Source organism: Puma concolor, chromosome D1, assembly GCF_028749965.1.
Source record: "Puma concolor isolate L17-30 chromosome D1, mPumCon1.1.hap2, whole genome shotgun sequence".
NCBI lineage: Eukaryota > Metazoa > Chordata > Mammalia > Carnivora > Felidae > Puma > Puma concolor.
Window position 1 is genome coordinate 78,918,729 of NC_141676.1, and position 17,309 is coordinate 78,936,037.

Below are 17,309 nucleotides of genomic sequence, written 5' to 3' on the forward strand. Positions count from 1 at the left end.
TCTTCCCTATAGTGTCTATAGGAGATTCTCTAGAAATTTCTCTGTCAGTTAAAGAAAACAGTGAAATTTCTCTGTCTGTTTCTTTTCTATCAGTTCCGTTATTTCTTCGTCTCCTTGGTTGCTTATCTTTGGAATCCTCATCTCCACTCTGTCCAAGGTGACAGCTGATGTTTCTGCTGATTGCTTTCTGCATCCCGGGAACTCTGACTTATATAGTATTTATGCTGTGAGTGCTATGATTGATTGTAGGACAGCACAGCTAAGGCAAGGCTTTCATATCTGATAAGGATTTGGAAACAGCTATGGGATAAACAAGGGAATTGGCAATCCAGTGAGCAGCTTATAATTACTGAAATGTGGCCCGTCTTACAACTTCCAGACTCATGCTTGTTGGTGACCTGTGTCTGTCATATTTGGTTCTTCTCTCCTTTTGGGCACTCAAGTTTTAGCCCCCGTGGCAGTCGGATAAACCATGAGACTAGTTCTGGTCAATAGCTTGTGAAGGAAAACAGGATATGGGAGGTCCCAGGCAAAATTTCCTTTGCAAGCCCCTACCTATATAAACAATTTGATCTAAAAGCATATTACAAAATTCATAGGGCTGTGGGAGGTATTTATCAATGAAAGTTTAGAATAATGGTTATAGAAGAAGTACGTAGGTATTTGATTATTGTCCAATCATTTGCAGGTAAAGATTGTTTTGTAGTGTCCAGGAACCATCTCTTTATTTTTCAGTTCCAGAACTATGTTTTCGCCTTTATTGTCAAATGCACCATTTCTGGCAAATTTAATATCTTGCACTGGGAGAAAAGGATGGCAACACTGTTATTACTCACAATGCCATGGCTCTTTGGAAGCTGTTTGTATTGAAACAATATAGAGTTCCTTGCCTCTGCACTCCTCCAGTTCCAGGCGTTGAATGCTGCTTATATCATCAGTCCTGACACTGCATTACCCATTCTGCCATTCCTGAATCCTGGCTTCCAATGATTCCCTCAAAGGTTGTTATTAGGCTCTGTTTTGTTTTGTTTTTGATGATGCTCACACGTCATCTTCCCCATGCATGAAAAAAAAATGTGAATAATCATTCATTTTTGGTCATGTTATGTGTCCTGTTTAGAAGGTTATAGTGTAAGGGAATATAACACAACTTCTGGCCATCTCTTCTCTTAAACTCCATCGGGCTGTCATCTCTGCACTCCTAAAATGTGATCTCTTTCAATGTTGTTTACATCCCTGAATTTCACATGCTGACAAGGGCAGGGAGGGTAGGTGAGAGGCCCGTGGGCAGAGTGAGAAGAGCAGCCTCATTCACACAACGAATGTCTCTGGTCGCTCATCTGGCATGCTTAAGACAGACCTGAAAGAATGTGCCATCACCACAACAACTGGAGGCAAGAGAAGACATCAACTCCAGAGCCCATTGGTGTTAAAGAGCAGTGATGTAAGTAAACATTTGCTCCAGAAGGACAGGCAATCCCCACATCCTCCCACTCTCTGTCATGTAATGCTGAGCCTTCATGAGAGGTGGCATCAGCTCTGCGTGTCAGCAGCGGGAAGTCCACAGAATAAAGGATACCTGCTGTCACTCTCAGATGCTGTAGACTAGAGGTGGTTTTGCAAATTAAACATGGACAGGTGAGAGCTGACATAAGGGCTCAAACATGGTTTCAGCACAAGTGTTGGTAGGGGACAGATGGTGGTTAAGAACAAAGGACTTTGTCCAGCATGAGTGAGGATCACCCAAAATGGACATGTCAGTACCATTCTGGAGGCCCAATTCTGTGTGATTCCACAAAAGAAGTATCATGCTGACCAGCAGGAGCAATTAGGCTAATCTTGAGTGGCAGTGTGGAGGCGGGTTGCTTGCTGATCCATAAGGGACAAGGATTGTGAGCGAGAAATAAGCTAGTTTGGTGTCAAGTCTATAAGGCTTTTTGTTACCACAGGAAAACCTTGTCTGCCCTGACTGACACAGACCCCATTCATGGGTGTTTGCTCTTCAGCCACAGGCCAGGCTCCTTGCTTACCAGTTCTTAGTCAGATGAGCTGAGGATTATCCAAGTAAACACATGTATAGTATTTAGAAAGGTAAATGTTAGCTATTACTTGCAGTTATTACTATCGGCATTTGTTCTCATGTTAGAGACTAACTTATCAGTGAGATATCTTTCAGAATATTTCATACAGGTCAGTCTCCAACTGTCATCGAGAATTTTTTCATCTGACTAGATCAAGACCTACCCTGTGTGTTCTCTTTTCTAGTTCTGTAACTGACTTTTTTTTTTTTTTATAACAATAGACAATGAGAAATTTTACTCCTACTAGTGAGAGAATTCCATCCTTCACTCTCAAGAGAACAAGCTTCCCTCATGGTCCAGATAGGACCACAATAACTTAGTGTACAGAACATATATTGGAATCTGACTCATCAGTCGTGGGGCCCAAATTGAGCTTCACAACTCTTTATAATAACAACTACAAACATTGGTTGAATGTTTACTGTTTGCCAGGCAACATTCTAAGTGCTTCCCGCATATTAACTCATCTGTCATCCTTATGCAAACTATCCCGCAAAGCACGATAGTTTATGGTTACCTATTATGAGGAAGTGAGGTACAGAGAGGCTAATTGCTTTGTCCAAAGTCATGGAGCTACTCAGTTTGACCCACAATTTCAATGTGTGCAGTCTGCTTTCAGAGTCTAGGCTCTTAACGACTTCACTCTGTCTCTGTTTATTCTGATAACATGCTAACTTGATACACGTGACTTGTGGTTTTTTTTGGGGGGGGGTTATTTTTAATAGCCATGTTTCTAGAAAGAGTTGAAGATCAGAGATGAGGCCTATGCCATCATCCTGTAGTCTTCTGGATCTCAGGATCATGATTCAGAATTCTTAAGAACACACACACACACACACACACACACACTTGCTCAAGTGCACTTGGTAAATAATGAAGTTTTGCTGCCCGGCAGTGTTCAAGTCTTTATTCATTTATTTAGGAGGTATTTATTGAGTGTCTACTGAGTGCCAAGCATTGTTCTGGGTGCTAAGGCAGTGAACAAGACAGTCTCTTCCCTGAAGGAGCTGAGAATCTCAGGGACACTTTATAGCATTCTAATACGTTCCTATAGCTCCTACCACCCAGGCTTCAGGATGCCGTGCCACAATTGATCATTTTCTTACATTACCAGCATCCTGTCTGTGCCTCTTTGTTTGTAGTAAATCATTCAGTGTGAAGTATGAGCCTCAAGTCAAATTCTGCCAGTGGAACTGATGAGAGGTGGCGAATGACTCAAATGGAGGAGAAGAGAGATTTGCAAGCTGGAGTGGGTTTGTGGAAAGGACTTCATGTGGTATGTATCAACCAGAGTACATGGTAAGAGAAGGAGGACAGAGCCGCCTTTCTCATTTGGCAGACGGCTAGGGTGTGAGACTAATTAACAACTAAAAAATAAACACAATCCCAAAGCAGCAAATGATAATTTAATCCTGAGAAAGCTTCTTCTGGGTCAGTCATGTCAGCCATTGAATTTCGGAGCCTGGCATCAAATTCCAGCCACGAGAGATTGGCTGGAAGCTTCTGCCATCTGTCCTGGAGAATCCATGAGCTTCAGCACTGGTGGTGCAGGGAACTTTGTCACCAGAAGTGGAGATTCTCTCGGAGTTTATTGCTGCCGTCTCAGTGGCTGAAGGACAGGAGCTCACAGAAGACAGTGGACCACAGTCTTTGTGAAGCATTTTCCCCTGCAAATCACAAATACTTACCAAGCCCTGTATACCAGGCAGTATGCCAGACACTGCACACAGAAGAATGAATAAGATGTAGACACTGTTTTTATAGAGCACCAATCTTGTGGAGGACACACTTCCATAAATGAAACATATGATACAGCGGGGTGCATATAATGTTGGGGTGATGAGATTATTCAAGATGTCAGAGGAAAAGCATCTCTTCTTAAGAGGGAAACTGAGTGCATATGGTGACCAGAATTCCTTCAAATCTTCAGATGAGGCTACATTATATTTTAACATCATCTTATTTCCAAGTTGTGCCCCTCATAGCTGATGTGGCCTTGAGAAAAGCACCTGCCAAATATGATTATATAGCCTCTTGATCTGTGATCGCTAAAGAGCCAGGGTCCATATCTTTCAAATTTCCTTGTAATTGTCCTCAGTACCATACTCTGCTTGCTGCTGATAATGCCAGCACGCTTCTGATTTAAGCAGAGAGGTGCTATTGACTACATCTGACCTCTACACTGAAAATAGATCTTTGGCCAAAAGAAGGCAATGTGAAATTGGGCCCTCATTTGGATCCTTATCTATTGGTGTAAGTGCTGTCTATTTATTTGCAAATGTCTTGCATCACCAGCCTATTTTAAGGACTGAGTCTTAAAGGAAAGTGAAACTTCCTAGTTAAAAAAAAATCAGAGAAATTTTAAAAAGATGGATGAGGTTGTGAAGGGGCAGGGATGGAGTGACTATATGAATTCAAATGATTCTCCTTACCAGCATAAGGGGAAATCTTTCTTTCCTAAAATTAAAATGGTTGGGAAGAATGAAGCATTTGTTTGTTAAGAATTAGCCTTTCATGAACCGAATAGAGGAGAGGTATAGTTCTAGTAGCCAGGAATTACTAGAACTAGGTGGGCAGAAGTCATGGCAGGAGAGGTTCTTGAAATGGAGACGAGCAAGAGCTGTCCATGCTTTGTTTGAAACGACATAGAATCCAGTGGAGCAAACTGGTTAGGAGGATGAAGATTCCAGAGCCAGCCAGAAATGTATTAAATTTCTGGCTCTGTTTTTTTTTTTTTTTTTTATCTCAGTTATTGGTACCAAGTTACTTTATTTACTTAAGATTGGTTATATAAAAATATATCAATATTCAATAGTATTTTTTGAGGTAGATAATCATTCCTGTTGCTTTAGGTTCTGTGATGATTCAAGGAGATAATGAACCACGCCTAGTATATAGTAAGTGCTTGATGAAAAGTGGTCCTTTACTCTTTACAATGTTGAGCATCATCAACATTGTTAAGTGAACACTGACTTCCTAGCGCTCATGCTAACACAAGAGGATGAAGACGTATTTTATATAATTATGCCAGGAGGGTGAGCCAAGGAAAGAAGCATATGTTCCTCGGGGATGTTGGGAGACAGGAACTCTTTCTTGCTGGACTAGATCTTGAAACAATGCGAGGCTACACCTATGGCAGCCAACCTGTTGCCATGAGGAAAAATCCTGGAATTTCTAGGGATAGCCCCGAGGAGCAGAAGACATGGTGAAAGAGAAGTTAAGAGATAGAGAGACTCTCGCCCCAGATAATATCATTTCATCTGTGAATCCAGCCATAGCTAAAGTTGGCACTACCCCTGGATTTCTAATTCTCGAGCTAATAAATCTTGTTTGAGCCTCTCAGTTTTCTGATACTTGCAATGAGTCTGTATTAGAAAATGAAGTCCCATCTTTTATTTTTTAGTAAAAAGAAAAGTATTCTCTCCCCCTCTTTTCCTGTCTTGGATGTAGCTGTCTTGTCTGGAGCAGAATTAGCTGGCTATCAGCCGTGAGGGAAAAAAATTGAGGCGAAAGCTACAAGAAACACTAGAATCTCTTTTCTGATATTGTGGAGTCATAGAAATAATGCCAGCTTCACTTTTTGTATCAGTTTGATAGGGCTGCCATACACAGTAGCACAGACTGGATGGCTCAAGCGAAATAAATGTACTTTCTCACAGTTCTGGAGGCTCGAAGGCCGAGATCAAGGTGTTGCCAGGCACATCTCTTCTGAGGCCTCTGTCCTTGGCTTGTAGATGGCCGGCTGTCCTCTCTGTGCGTCTTTACACGGTCTTCCCTCTGTGTGTGTATATGTCCTAATCTCCTCTTCTTGTTAATATACCAGTCAGATTGGATTGGGGGCACCCTAACGACCTCAACTTAGTTAAAGACCTTATCTCCAGATACAGTCCCATTCTGAAGCACTGGGGCATTATGACTTCAATATACATTTTTTTTAGGAAAAACAATTTGGTCCATATGACTTTTATTGCAGAGAAGCAATAGTCATCATATTTTGGGTTATTTTACTAATATTTTAGCAGCTAAAAAATGTTAGCAGCTAAATGAAATGGTTAAACATGGATGAAAGAGGCTTGCTCTAATTTTTATTTTTGTAAATGTATTTCTTTGGGCTTACTAAAAGCCAGGCTATCACCTCATGGTTTGGAAAAACTCATAATTCTCAGGAGAAAGGCATTTGCAGACAGAAGACGCCTTGCTCTTGAGTTCAGGAGTGCAGATTATCTTGTTCTTTCATTTTTTTTTTAAAGACTGGTTTTCCAGAACTCCAGGTTATACATTTAAGGCTTTAATGGCTTAGAGAGACCACCGGAGAAGGAGGAAATTTTTTTAAAAAGAAATGTGGACTAGGCTTCATAAGGGCAAAATCCCTGTCTTACAGCTGGAAGTCTGATCGAGACAATTAATGGTAGCGTCTGCCCGTACGAAGGCACCTAGTAGTTCCTGGATGCCAAAAAAATATTGCACCCTCGCCTTCCAAGACTATACTATTCTGCTCAATCCTTGACTCTGAGTTGGTTACTGCAAATATAGCATTTTCAACTACACAGTAGACACATTGCCTTTTTGGTAACTTACAGCGCAGCTGAGCAAACTGGCCTCGTCGCCCTGGGGGATGAAAAACTTAGGTACATGGGATTCTAGGTCAGTTAGGTGGAAGAAGAAACCTATCTCTAAGTGCTGAAAAGAAAATTCGAGTTTTCAAATGTTGTCCATGACTTGTTTTCTACTCGTTTCTAATTCCTCAAAGAGGCAATGCTATTTAAAATGCGATTTCGGTCATTAAAAAAAAAAAAGGAATGGTATTTGAGAACTAGTCATTCAGATACAATAAAGCTTCAATGAATTTTTTTCCTCCACGATTTTAATATAAAGCCTGATCCTATATCTCTGCATGGGTTGAGCGCCTACATCTTTTTAATGGAACTTTAGCTTGAATAGGCACTCTAGGGGAGAGGTGGGACACAGGGCTTTCTCAGCAGCTGCGTTTGTCCGACAGAGGGCACTTGGAACTCACACATAAATAGCAGCCATGACCGTGCTGTTTAAGAGATCCATTTTCATTGCCATGGTGATTCTTAATTAACGCATCGCATCAGGTTTTCATTGACACCAGTAAAATGAGGTGACTGTGACCTTGATTAATAAAATGTGTAATCATTCTGGAACTATCGTGAGTTAGAAACTTGTTAGATATTTCTTCCCAGTGATTACACTGGCCTGTAATCAATAAAACCAAAATCTACATTGCAGATTATTCAAGCTCCGTCTCCAGGGTGAAGACTTTTATTTCTTCTTAAAAATAAAGTTGAGCATATATTTGTGACAGTTTAAGGATAAGAAAGTAACAGACTAAATAACATGTTTTATTATATGAAGAGTATTGACTTGCTTGATACTTCTCAATATAAAATACACAGCTTTCAGACACGGGGGAAGGCACTTCAGAGTGTTGTTGATATTTCTAAGATTCTGTTTTTTTAATTTCAGCGTCCAGATCAAGAAGCAAAATGAAAAGAATGAAATTCTTGGACGGTTCGGTTTACAAGTTAAAACCTACATCTTACCCCTAGAGGGCGCTCTTCACTTTGTTATCTCTCAGAAGCCTTGCCTGGCAATGGCTGCCATTCAAATGGAAAACATCGCACTTAATGTTTGTGAATTGTGTAAGAATAATCAGAAGAACCCCACAATGCTGGGCAGATTTTTTACCCCTAACGCTTCTGTTGGTTGTGATGTAAAGTCCTTGACTGAATCAAATGTAAACTGTAAGGATTCAGCAAATCGAGGTTGCCTGTGCAAATATCCATAACATGTAATTCACTATCAACATTTTTATTCTCATAAAACAGACAAAGCACACAATTAAGAAACTTTATGCTTCTCTCATGTTTTCACTTTCATAGAAGCGATTTTGCATATTGATCACTTTCATACCATATCTTTGTGAGAGGTTTTATAGCACAAAGTCAAATAGTTCATTGGTTTCTTTCTTCTTCTTCTTTTTTTTTTTTTCCAGAATGATAAATAAATAATTGACCTTATAAATATCCTGATCATTGCACTAACTTCATGGAGCTGGTCTAACATATCCCTAACTCTGAGGTTTTATAAGTTTGCTTTCTTTTTTTTTTTTCAATAAAAAAAAATACTTATTTATTTTTGAGAGAGACACACAGAGTGTGAGTGGGAAGGGGCAGAGAGCTAGGGAGACACAGACTCTGAAGCAGGCTCCAGGCTCTGAGCTGTCAGCACAGAGCCCGACACAGGACCCACAAACTTTGAGATCATGACCTGAGCCGAAGTCAGATGCTTAACCTACTGAGCCACCCAGGAACCCCTATCAGTTTGCTTTCTCAGTAGAGTACATGGTCGGTTGTATTATTTGAAAATATTTACTCTACTTCCTCAAAATGGGCAGAAAATACTTCCCCACTCCATTATGCTAGACTTGGTAAATGGAATGTGAGAAGTAACCATGCTACTTTCAACAAAGACCTTAACTGTGATTTAATATCTCTTGTGCTTCCTTTCTGTCGTGAGAATGCATTCGTTACACATACAGTTGCCCCTTCAGCCTGGGTCCCTGACTGTGAAGATATGTGAAACAGTGCCAAAGTATTCACAGCCAAGTGGCACTTGCTAACATGTCACATGGGCAAGAAATGTGTTTGTTGTTATTAACTGCCAGAGTGTTGGGGTTGCTCTTTGTGCAGCGAGGAAGCTAATATAAAAACTGATGGGGAGTAGGGTGCTGTTGTATGAAAAAAAAAATCAGTGGCAATTCCTTCGGGATAAAGCTGTTGGTGGTGAGAAAGTATTGAAGGAAACTGAAAAGTGGTAATCAGTGTAATAATACAGGTTTGCTGCAGTGACCATAACTGCAGAGAGCCTTCTGATGAACTTGTGGCTTCGGCTGGAAAGGTATTTAAATGGAATATTGCTAGAGTGTGTTACTTGTTACTAGCTGCATTTGATATTTTAAAAATGAAATGAATCCAGAAAATAACTGACTGGCCTGTTTGCAGGATGGCATGAAAAAGAAAACAGGGAGCCTTAAATTCTGGGATTTCAGAGTTGAAAAATGGGGCTGTTTTTAATCTTCAAGTGACAAAAGATAAAATTGAGAAATGTATTGAGCTCAACACCACTGATTAAGATGTAGGCTGAAAACAAATTGTGAGAGTGGCCACAATTCCTGAAGGCATGAGTCTGCAATAGCTTGACAAGCCCACAGTGTCCTTAAGTCTAGAGAAAAACATACGTCCACCAGAGAATTCTGGCGTAGGCTGCTGGCGCACAAAAATGGAATCAAATAAATCAATAGCTAACAAAGGCTTTGAAAGAGTTCTACTGCTCCAAGCACTGTCATCCTCAAGTAAGAGTTTGTGACTTTTTGAGACAATTTGGGCAAGAAGCCGGCCGACCAAGTTGCTCCTTCCCCCAGGATGGCACAATCCCCGATGCCCTCCCAACATACAACCAGGGAGGATGATAACAGAAAAAAAAAAAAAAAAAAAGATGTCCTGGAGGGTGGAGTCAAGACCCACAGAGAAAGAGGGACTGGGGAGCTACCTGCAGACAGCAGAACAGGGGCTTCCTCAAGGAACATTCCCTGCCCCAGGATAGGAGGGCCTCTAATGTTTGTTCAGCAGAACTTCCAAAGTGCTGTGTATCAATGATTGATTGTTAAGTGCTTCTCATCCTTCCTCTTTACGAATGGGGGCATTTATTGTAATTATTTATACCCGATTTAGAGACGCATGAGATCTTCAAATTGGCATCCAACGCCATAATGGGATGAGCGGTTCCAGGTACACTTCTTGAAAGTGGGTAAGTCTGAATGAGAAAGGAAGGAACATGGGATGCCTAGATGGCTCAGTCGCTTAAGCATCCGACTTTGACTCAGGTCACGATCTAGCGGTTTGTGAGTTCAAGCCCCGCGTCGGGCTCGGTGCTGACAGTTCAGAGCCTGGAGCCTGCTTTGGATTCTGTCTCTCCCTCGCTCTGCCCCTCCCCAGCTCATGTTCTGTTTATGTCTCTCTCTCTCTCTCAAAAATAAATATAAAAAGAAAGAGAGAGAGAAAGGAACAGTGAATACCCACAGGAGGTGGTCTGTGATAGATTGTGTTATTGTTTCCAATATTGATTTCCCTCTCCTGTTAGGGGCAGGGTGGATTTTCCTGCCCCACTGCTGTTGGGCTCGTCTGTGTGACTGTTTTTGACCAATGGGATATGAGCCAATGAGACACAGGCTCTATCCGAACAGGAGCTTCAAATGTGATGCCTCTTATTCTTAGTCTCTGCCATGAAAATGAGCAACCCCCGAAGAGGGACTTAGCCTTTACCTGAGGCCCTCGAATGAAAGGACATGCAGAGCAGAGCTGAGCAGCCCTGTCTATCCTGAAAACACAGACATGTGAGTGAGGATAATGTTTGCTCTTGCAAGCCCCCCCGGATGTTGGTTCGTTTACCTCACAGCGAGCTGACTGATGTAGGACATGAGCCCTTGTCTGACATTCCCTTTGCGGTTTTGTTCAAGGGAGATAATACACATACATATATTAATTTGTTTTTCAAAAAACAATTATTTTAACTATAGCATTCCAAAAAAAAAAATCTTAGCTTCTATGCCAAGTACAATGAGATGTAATTTTTCTTATTATAATGAAGCAAACACCTGCTCACGTTGAGACCTCCAGCTCAGTCTATTTCCAATTGAAAAGCATTTCATAAAAGAATGAAAGGTCACTGAGTTACTTTCGTTGGACTCTATGATGTATCTGTAGTGAAATAACGAGTTAGGTCAAACCATTTGTAATGTGTTCCCTAAGAGTGAGCCGGACACTTTGGAAAGCTACATATGGATTATCGACGTAAAGTGTACCACTGAGAAATGTGTCTTTATATTTCTCAGTTCAACATGTAGCCAGTGACCCTTCACCTGGGTGCTGTGTCGCATTAGCATGTAAAATCATTCAGGGCTACACCCCATGTGATATACTAGTTGTGACGTAACATTCGCGAACAATTTTCTTCTGTTATGAATCAGAGCCAAGTCAAGATTGTCCGTGTGCTAACCACAGGCTTGCTTTCATCAAAACATGTGTGAGAGAGTCATGGGTGGAGTTACATGTAGCACCCCAGTCGCCTCTCAAAAATCTCACGTTGATTGGGTTGCGTTTCAGGCCAAAATAGAAGCTGCACTTGGAAACGTGTTCCACGGAGGAACCTCATCTGTTATGTGAAGGTGTAGCAGGGGAAGGTTGAAATCTCCCACAATTCCCGCAAGAACTGATGTGGCTTCTAACGGAGGTAAATCAAAGATCGGAGGTGGTGTGCCAAGGAGCAGTGGGGCCTCTGATCTTCGAGTTTGGAAATAGGGTAAGCGGAGGACATGAGGAACGACACTGAAAAGCCTGGGGAAAGTGGCAGAGAGATCCTTCTGCTCAAAGATGTTTCCCACCTCCATTTTTCTGTTTGCGTTAATACAAGTCGTCTTCTAAAATGCACAAAACGGAGAGCATGGGTGGCTCTTAAGCGGTTAAGCATCCGACTTCCGCTCAGGTCATGATCTCTCCGTCAGTGGGTTCGAGCCCCGCGTGGGGCTCTGTGCTGGTGGCTCAGTTGCCTGGAGCCTGTTTCGGATTCTGCGTCTCCTTCTGTCTCTGCCCCTCCCCCACTCGTGCTCTGTCTCTGTGTCTCTCTCTCAAAAAATAAACATTAAAATTTTGTTTTAACTTGTTTAAGAAATCAATGAAATGCACAAACCCACTAGGAAGAGTAGAAATTTAACTTTTCTAATGCTATAGGGAGTAAGTCCGTGACAAGTCCGTGTGTGGGAGGGGGCAATCTTTCTAGAGCTGGGAGTGTTCAGGTGAAGACGCTGAGTGGGTGAGGCAGCCCCACTGGGTGAACCGAATCTGACCTGTGCTGGACTCTCAGCAGGTAGGAGCGACTGAGGGGGCATGTAATGCCAATAGGGCTTAAGGACATTTAGGGCTTTGGAAACCTTCCGCCAGTCTACTTTTCTTGCATTACGGCCTGTCATTCTCCTGTACTAACTCCCACACAGGACGTGGTGACTCCCCCAAGCACATCCCCCACGACGGGACTTCTGCCTGGATTGCTTTTTGTACTGTCAGCCCTAAATACTTACTGATTCCTCAATGTCTGTCTCAGACGTCTCTGCCTCCATGACACCTGACTGATTCCCTTGACAGATGCAGCTTCCTCTTTCCCACTTTGTTCGCACGCTCCTGGTACCTCTCACATCGTCCTGTCATTATTTGTGTGGGTACTACGGATATATCGAACACAATGTCTAAGGCTTATTCATCTTCGTAGCCTAATCCCCTTACCTGAGCATCTTACACATAATGAACGTTCAATAAAAGCTTACCCTTGGGGTGGAGGGAAGCGGAGAGAGGAAGTCAGAAAAGTTATGTAGATGCGAGATGGCAGCGGATGGCTTTCTAAACAAACTTCCTCCACTGTGAAGTTTTCCCTAGGGTGACAGCTGGCCCAGGTACCCCTGCGAATCATTTTGCTTGTGGATTTTGGTACCTGACAATAGTCTTAGATGGATTTTAGTGCTGCAAAGCATTCTCCCTCATAATGGAAGCTGCGGCTGGCAGTGGGTATGTGGGCAACGGTCCTTCCCATGCTGCCCACCTTGTCTCTGACTTATGGGCACGCAGTTGTGTAGAGAGCTTGTGGCTGCTTGGCGTCCTGCCTCCTTACCCACAAAGGATGTTGATTACTTTGGATCAAAAAAGCTCCCTCTTTCTGACTTTTGCATGCCAGGTTGGCCGCAGAGGTGTTATGGACATTTCCCAGACTTTTTTTTTTTTTTTCTGCTCTAAGCTGGGCTTTCTTTTTTATGCTACATTTCCTTTGCTTTGATCTGCTTGTGGTCACCCCCACTTTGGCTTGTAAAGCAGCATTGTTTGGGGACCCTGCTGTCATGCATCCTCTGAGCACATCCTGCCTGACAATGCTCGTGGCAGAAGGCTTTGCTTTTTTGCCAGCTACACGAGTTTTGCTGTTGTGCTCTAAAGGAGCCATTATTTGTTTCTTTATTAAGGAGTGTATGTGTGTTTGTGGAGAGGGAGAAAGAGAGAGCAAGTCAGAGAGAGGGAGGAGGAGAAAAGTATTCTCTGCTGAACAGTGTTAAGGATAGTATTTTCTTTAGGCTGGCATCAAACTGTGAAGTCGATTGACAAAACGCTTCTCTGCTTTATTTGGGAATTTTCTGCCTCTACCACACACCTGTCATGTGTGCTATTCCATGGCTTTCCACAATGTCTTACCTCACTGGATAGCATCAGTACTCTTAATAATTGCTTACGTTTACTGAATACCTACTTGGGCAAATACTGCAGATGTCTTATGTCTCATAATTGCCAAAGTATCACAATAAAGGGCCAGTACTATTTTTAACACTTTTTCTTTCTTTCTTCCTTTTTTTTTTTTTTTTTTACATTTTATTTATTTTTGAGAGAGAGACAGTCAGAGCACACGTGGGGGAGAGGCAGAGAGAGAGGGAGACACAGAATCCGAAGCAGGCTCCAGGCTCTGAGCTGCCAGCACAGAGCCCAATGCGGGGCTTGAACCCACAAACCGTGAGATCATGACTTGAGCCAAAGTCGGACACTCAACAGATTGAGCCACCCAGGCACCCCAACACTTTCTAGATGAGAAAGCTAAGGGTCATAAGGTTAATGTGATTTGCTCAGTTACCTATCTAGGAAAAATCAGAATGTAGATTTGGGATTCAAATTCAGGCTGATTCCAAGACCCCTATATTTCCTTTATGTTAGCCTCTATGAGCCTAATAGAGGAAAAAAGAAGAAATTATTTTTTCTAAGTTTCTGTCCATCACCCAGGGAACACCCCTAACCCTTCTTCTTCAGGCTGGAAAGTCATGGGTACATCAAAAGTTCTAATCTCAGAGCTTATGGTGCTTGGGATATGGACTAACTTTTTCAAATGGCATAACATCTCCATCCATTCAAATGACCTCCCCCCACTGCCCCTAAAGGCTATGAAAGAGAGATTTTTTGGGGGGGAATTCACTCAGCAGGCACAGGTACTTTGATGGACAGTGTTCTGTTCACACGGTCTTTTCAGTATAATCTCCACCACCTTGAGTTCTTTGTAATGGCGCCCAGAAGCCAGGTGGGATTCTGTCCCAGGTGAGGTTCTCAATCATTGCTTGCTCCTGCTTAAGTTTAACACCACAGTGAAATCCCACTCAAGCCTACTTAGGCACAAAGATTCAAGGAATCTTGGATTTGAAGGGAATTTTTAAAAGTCAAATCCAATGATTCCCAATCTGGGGCATGCATCAAAATCATTTTTTCAAGCTGTAAAGTGACACATTCCCTGGCCCAATGCTGTAGGCTCCTCATTTTGTAGGTCTTGGGTGGTGGCTCAGCTCAACATGGGATTCTGAAGGGCAGCCAAGTGGAGAACCACACATTTAATTTACCTCTCATGATATATGAATACTTTCTTGCTTGATTTGATTGTCTATTTATTCATCTTTGCAACCCTGGGAAATAGGCAGAAAGCAGAAGATGAAGATTATTTTTTGCTCAGTCCCATAGAGAAAATCAGTGACTAGGGTATTGAATTAGGAATGACTAAGTCTTCAGGCTTTTTATTGGAATAGCATATGGTGTTAGTTTTTAACTATGTTTTCTTTCAAAGAGATATTTCACCTCTTCCTGTGCCTCTTCCTAGGTACCAATTATGAGGACATAGATGCTCCTGGAAAATTAGATCAAGAAATTCATAAATGATATAGATTTTTAATTTGGAATAAATTTCAGGGAAAAAAAAAACAAGGGAAGTATAAGAACAGAGATCTTGGTTTTAGCTGTGATGCTAAGAGCGGTAAGCTTTGAGTGAATCAACCTATGGCTCTGAGACTCTGTTTCCTCTTGTGTCGTTTGACCAATGGACTTGGAGAACCCTTTCAGTTCTAGGACTTCAAGCTTTCAGAGTCCCTTCCAATCTCCTTATTGCCAGCTTCAACATGGTTTCTGAGAGCCATGGAAATGACCCCACCCTTCAGTGTCTCTTTTCTCTGAATTCTTGCTACACTCAGTGGTCTCCATTTAAAAGAAGAGCTATATGCTCTCATATTATTTTCTGTGTCATTGAATTTGTCTCAGAAAAGATTCCCAGATACTTGAGAGGCAGTGCTGTTTTCTTCATCTCCCCACCCCCACTCAAAACAGTATTGAACATATATGTATGAAGGAAGTAAATACAAAGAATCATAGACTTTTAGAGTTGGGGACCACTTTAGAAATCACTGATTGTGCCCATTTCATTATACCCAGGAGGAAGTGAAGGCCAAGAGCTGATAACCGTTCACGCAGGCAGCCAGTGGTAGAAGGAGCAATGTCACCAGGTGTGTTTACTTCCAGGGCAAATGTATTTTCTCCGCCCTATGTCTTTGGTTGGTTGATGAGAAGGCGCTGGATTAACACCATGAACTCCAGCAAAACTAGCCACATCTTACTGACTCATCATGAATTTTCCAAACAGTCTACATAGTGGAATAATTTGATCATCTTATATTACAGTTTATTTTTGCTTTTATCGGTGAATATCTCAAAACACCTTAGAGATATTATCAAAATGGTCTTAAAACCAGCATATAGGATCACTACTAAGGGGAAAGGTACATGCTGGTCCTACTGATCTATTTTTAAAGGATGGGGGGAAGGACTCAGTTAAGGAACAGTACTTCAAGGTCATAAGAGTCAGCTTTATCTTCTGCATTCAGCAGCACACACTTTGCCTGGTCTAAGGAAATAGATTACGTGTTGTAAAATGAAGAAATGATGTGATTAACATTTTCTTTGCCTAACGTTAAAAATAGAAAGTGTTGACTTCAGTCATCAATTAGTCGTTGGGTATGGAGGTAAGGGGACATGTATTCAGTAGGCCAGCTCAGCTTGTTTTCAACCAGATATCATTAGGTAAGCACCATTCTCTGCCCCCCTATGTTCTGGGCTGTCCCTTAACTGCTGGACTAGTAAGTATACTCTCAGATTATTTTAGCCTTTTTTTTTTTTTTAAGTTGTTAGCGTTGTCTATAAATAGATTCCTGAGACTCTCAAGGTCTAATACTAATAATAACTGGTCATCTTTTTTCTCCTGAGAAATTAAACCGTTTTATGGTTTACAGTCGTTCCTGAAATTTGTCCTTATGTGCTATAAGGTGGTAATACTACCTGTTTAACTCACATACGCTGCTGCTCTCGCTTTATGTCATTGGTTCTCAACTAGGGACTCGTTTGCTTCCCAAGGGACATTTGGAACTATCTGGAGACATTCTTGGTCGTCACAACTGGTGGCAGCGGTGTGTGAACCACAGAGATCAGAGATATTGCTACAAATCCAGCAGTGCACTGGACAGCCCCTCACAAAAAAGGATTTGGTCCAGAAGGTCAATAGTGCTAAAGTTGACTAACCTTACTTTATAATAAAGATTCACATAAAGATATTATCTAATCCATATAGATATGAATCATTACTGCTAAGTTAAATCTGCACCTATTAATCTACATCGAATAATGAGTGTCTGATACTCTGTTAATACTGCTTGTCACAATCCCTTAATTTGTCAAGGTTATGAGCTGATGTTTTGTTCTCAAAAGAATACGAGGACTCCTGAACAGGTCTGATCTTGTCAAAAGATAAATTGAATATGAAATAATTCCGTCAGCATTTCCAATTCTTTGGGTCATTTCTGATGAAGGTTTTCAGCATTTAGGTTCCAGTAGAAAGTAATTCCACAAACCAGTTGTCATCAAAGCTTAGTAAACGGTCCCCTAACCTCTGATCTCTGAAACAGGCTTGTGAAAATGTGCTGATGAATTCATTTAGTCATTGCTCCTGCAAGAAGACTTCAATGCTAATCCTATTTTTAGTTACTGTTCGTAGCAATTATTAATGGAGAAATGAGAGAGAAAAAAAATTTTTTAAAGCTAAAATTTAGTCAGTGGCTCTCTGGCTGCAATTCCCAGTGCACCGTGATTCTGCCTTTAAATGTAATTTCAAAACAGCTGTAATAGCAAATTAGTTTCTTTCTATTAGTTAAGTGATTATACACCAATCAGAACTGAATACACACACTATTAAGTTTATAATTATATTTGAGAATTTCACAGTCCACTTCATCTTCCTTTAGGACTCCTCGAGTGCTCC

The 17,309-nt window shown here is 41.5% G+C and overlaps 1 long non-coding RNA gene across 2 annotated transcripts in view; it reads left to right on the forward strand.

The window, feature by feature from the left end:
• Positions 1-8,042, forward strand: part of LOC112865782 (uncharacterized) — a 54,005-nt gene extending 45,963 nt beyond the window's left edge. The window contains exons 4-6 of one of the 2 annotated variants that reach the window (XR_015241196.1): positions 1,259-1,444; positions 3,224-3,357; positions 7,572-8,042. This is a non-coding gene — a long non-coding RNA (uncharacterized LOC112865782). The remainder of the gene's footprint in view (positions 1-1,258; positions 1,445-3,223; positions 3,358-7,571) is intronic. The other variant, XR_015241197.1, reaches the window with a different exon arrangement.
• Positions 8,043-17,309: the final 9,267 nt, after the last annotated feature.